This window comes from Palaemon carinicauda, chromosome 5 (assembly GCF_036898095.1).
Source record: "Palaemon carinicauda isolate YSFRI2023 chromosome 5, ASM3689809v2, whole genome shotgun sequence".
NCBI lineage: Eukaryota > Metazoa > Arthropoda > Malacostraca > Decapoda > Palaemonidae > Palaemon > Palaemon carinicauda.
Window position 1 is genome coordinate 144,659,855 of NC_090729.1, and position 4,922 is coordinate 144,664,776.

Genomic DNA, 4,922 nt, shown 5'->3' on the forward strand with positions numbered 1-4,922 from the left:
GTTTTGGCAAGCATGGCGGGACAACGGGGCAGACCCATGAACGGTTACTGTTCTCAGGGAGGGATACAGGATTCCCTTCCGGTCAGAGCCGCCCCCGCTGATCCCCGATCACCGAGGGGTATGGTTAGCTCCCAACGACTCGGAGAAGAAGGCAGCTCTACAGGCTGAAGTGTCAGTTATGCTGGAGAAAAGAGCCCTGCAACCCGTGCACGAGCCGTCGCCGGGATTCTACAGCAGACTCTTCCTGGTGGAGAAAGCGACAGGAGATTGGAGACCAGTAATCGACCTCTCTGCATTGAACAAGTTCATCAAGAAGACACCCTTCAAAATGGACACGCCGAAGTCGGTTTTGGCAGCCTTGAGAGAAGGGGATTTCATGATGTCCCTGGATCTCAAGGATGCCTACTTCCAGGTTCCCGTTCACCCCTCCAACAGGAAGTTTCTCAGGGTAAAGTAGGGCCCCCATACTCTTCAATTCAGGACCCTCTGCTTCGGTCTGTCGACAGCTCCTCAAGTCTTCACGAGAGTCTTCACCCTGGTCTCGACCAGGGCACACAAGCAAGGCATCAGACTGATAAGGTACCTCGACGACTGGTTGTTGCTTTCAGCCTCAGAGGTAATCTTGAAAGAACAAGGGAGTCAACTAATCAATTTCTGCAAAGACCTTGGGATAACCATCAATTTCGGAAAATCCCATCTGGTTCCCACCACCAGGATGACTTACCTGGGGATGGTGTTAGATTCCCGGCTGGTGAGAGAATTACCGTCCCAGGAGAGAGTAGACAACCTGGACCAGGTGATCTGCTCGTTCCTGGCCGGTGCCCCAAGGAAGGCCAATGATTGGCAGAGATTAGTAGGTCACCTGGTCTCATTGGAGAATTATAGTAGTAAGTCCCGATAAGTAGGAGAGCTCGGGAAGGAGTTGAAAAGTTTCAATTGGAGATATTGGTATAGGTGAAGTAAAAAAAACTTCATAGTGGTTTAAGCTTAAGTTGTGAGGTGGATGGATAGTGTGAGATTTCAGCTGAGTAAGAGAGAGCTGAAAGGAGGGAGTTATAGCAGCTTGAGTAGTAGAGATAGGATGGAATAAAAAATTCCTGTACCTGTAAATCTAGAAAAAAAAAAGTAAAAATAATGTTATTATTTAATATATTGAGACTTCTATCAAAGATGGTTGGGAGGGATACCTGACCTGGGAAGAGAGAGATTGAAGGTGAAAAGCTGTATACCAAAAAGACCGCCGACGGCTCCGCTCCCATCTTCAACGTTGAAGAAAGGACGGGAAGGCAAAACTGTCTCCTTATAAGGAGTACGAGTTGTTGCCCTCAGCCACCAGCACCCGTTCTAATCCCAGCAAGGGAGATTAGCTGAGAGGGGAGAAAGAAATGCTGGGAAGTCTAAAAGACCACCGACGACTCCGACCCCATTCTCAAAGCCGAAAACAGGACGGGAAGACAAAACTGTCTCCTTATAAGGAGTACGAGTTGTTGCCCTCAGCCGCCAACAACCGTTCTGCTCCCAACATAGAAGGTGAAGGCGGGATGAGGTTTCTTTTCAATTGCCGCTTAGATTGCCGATTGGCGTTGTTGCAACGTTATCTCGGTGGAGGGTAGCTGCAGAGAAAGGCTGAGAGGGTATTATGATTGTCGATTATGTGTTTGACAATTGCTGTTGCAGTTGCAGGATTGTTGGGGTTAAAATCCTGTCGAAGTAGGCTTGTTTCCTGACATTGCTGTAGATAGTGCTGTAGGGGTTCCTCTGTGTCTTAATTACAGTGCTTGCACGGTCTTATTGGTCTATGCTGTGCTGCACCTGTGCCTCTATATCTGTTTTGGTGCTATCCTTCGGGTAGGGTATGGAGTGGACCATTTGGGAAGTATACTTTCATTGTGCCAATAGTGGAGAATGCAAATTTCCTATCCAACGTATGATACTTTCTTAAAATTCTCGGGCAGGTAAACCAACGGGAAAAAAAAAAAAATAAAAATCAATTCCCCCCTTGACTATGGACCCTTCAAACACTGACTCCCTATCCCCTGGATATGCTGAATCTTCCCGGGCACTGTTGATGACCTCTGATAATTTGAATAGGGAAAATTCTGTTGATGCCCTCGGAACGGGAAAGGACCATTCTACAATATTACAAAATCAAGTAATTTAGGCAACACAAGGAAACTTCAAATCCTTCATGTTACCCAAATTCCAAGAGTCAAACTACGATGATCTATATAGCATTTGAATGCTATGGATGTACAAAAGAAATAAGGATAAAACTTTAGGATGAAAAATGGGATGCATGGATATCTTACAGTAGTTAGGACGAAGCATTTAGTGCAATAAGCAACTTGAATAATATTAAAATTAATAACTTGAATGTCGCGGCTGCTCTCTGTGATAAGGTACCAAAAGATTTGGATGTGTATAGGCCTGCCGATTGGTTGGAAAAAGACGCAAATTTAGTTATGCCCTCCCAGAGGAAGCCAAAACCACCAATGTGGCTTATAGCTGAATCAAAGGGGGTTACAGGGAATTATTCTAAAATATGCAAATTAATTCAGAAAAAAGTAGGAACTATTGCACCAGGTGATATATCTCATTTTGGAAAAAATAGCTTCCTTATCCATGCCAAATCAAGTACACAGTCTGTAATACTGTCCAACATGAAAACAAGTAATGATGACATTAAGTTAGATGTCAAACCCCACCTAAATTTTAGCTATGGAAGGGGGTTAGTTTTTAACAGAGATCTGTATGAATTTACAGAGAAGGAGATACTGGCCATGTGTCCACTAAATGTATGGAAAGTTCACAAAGTCCCAGGTACATCAATGATAATCCTTACGTTCCAGGATGCTGATATACCCTTCAATATTACTATTGAAAACGAAATAATTAAAGTACGACCATTCAAGCAGAAGCCACTGCAGTGTTTTAATTGTTTTAAATTTGGACACCCGTCTAAGGTTTGCAAAAATGAGAAAATATGTGGTATTTGCTCCAAATCTTACCATGGATAATGTGCACTTGGAGAGAGGTGTTTAAATTGCAACTTGAGTCATAAATCCACAGACAAGAGCTGTGAGTGGTATAAGTTGAAAGAAGCCGCCCTTAACAAATCTAGTTTGGAACATATAAGTGTGGGACATGCCAAAAGACTATTAAATAAATCAAATAGCTGTGCCAAGGCATTAAAATCAAACCCATCTAGTACTGCCAATAACTCTAGAAAAAGAAATATACCATCTGATAAAATGTCAAATGACGAGGTAAGCATATTACCTCCTGAGGCCTTACCACGGTGTATTAACACTAAGGCATTGTCCATATCTGTACAACCCTCGTCCCCCATTACAAAGACTAGTACAAACCTCACAGGCGATGTCCTTGCCTGATTTGATGGAGGTTCCACTTAAGGCCAACTTACCTGATGCACCTGTAGTGGGAAAGGAGAAAAAATCTAGAATCCCACCATCTATTAATCGTACAAGAGAGAGACCTCCATCACTCTCTCCCCCCACCATTAGAAACACTAAGGTTATGACATCAAATAAATTTGATGTTTTGTCTGTTGATGTTTCTAATGAACCAGAAGATAAACTGAATAAATCAGAAATTCAAGTTGAGGTTCAACATCCGCCTCAACAAATAGATCAAAAGGATACAAAGAAAAACACAAATGTAAAACCCAACATAACAAGACCATCTCTGAAGAAACCTACAGGTAATAATGTTAGATTAAAAACTGCTAATGGGAAGACCTCATCCAAGATGTCTTCCAGAGGTAATCCTTAGTTTTCTCCTCCATTTTGCAATGGAATTGTCAGGGTTTAAGGGCCAAATATGAAGAACTTATGTTCCTAATTCATGAACATTCCCCTATAATATTATGTCTATAGGAAAGTAAACTTGATGCTAACACTCCTAGTCCTCGAGAGTATGTTAGCTATAGAACACCATATAATCAACAAGCAGGGAGCCATGGCGAAGTCTCATATACGTTCGTCGAGATGTTCCCCAAATACCTATGGCTATTCATACACCCCTGCAGGGAGTGGTTGTACAAATTGATATAGGGAGAAAATATGCAATATGCTCTCTGTACTTACCTTCAAAGGATAGTATTTTATATGATGATTAATAGAGGTCATTCAACAACTCCCTCAACCTTTTCTCTTACTGGGAGATATGAATGTTAGACATCCTTTATGGGGTGATGTTTTGGCAAACACAAGGAGCAATATTATCTCATCAATTGTGGAGGATGAGGATGTGGGACTCCTTAATACGCACTTCCATGTTCAGACAGGTACCTTGTCATGCATTGACCTTTCAATTGTAAGCTCTAACTGCCTTCTTGATTTTGATTGGAGGACATTAGATGATTGGCATACAAGTGATCAAGCACCAATCATTATAAACACCAAGGGTCCGCCTTTACAAAGATCGCCGCGATGGAATCTTGGCAAGGCAGACAGGGTTAAATTTAGTGAACCAAGTGAAATCGGGGTCAGTGCAGAACAGTTTGAAAGTATTGATGATGCCATAGACCTACTGAATGGAACTCTCCATACGGCAGGAATCAATTCAATTCCCTAAACCACAGGACTATTCAAAAGACGACCAGTCCTGTGGTTGTCTTCAGAATTAACAGCCTTGCACAGAGCCACCAGGAAATCTCTTGACTAGATTGCGTAGACGCTGTACGGATGAAAATTTGATAACATACAAAAAGTGTAGAGCACAGTTCCCTCGTGCCATGAAAGAAGCTAGACGCCAATCTTGGGTGGCTTTTGTTTCCTACATTAATAGTAGAACACCACCATCTTCTGCATGGAGGAAAATAAAAAAAGATTGCAGGCAAATTTACCCCGAACCCACCACCAGTGTTGAAAGTGAATGGTCAGTATGTGACTGAAGGAAAT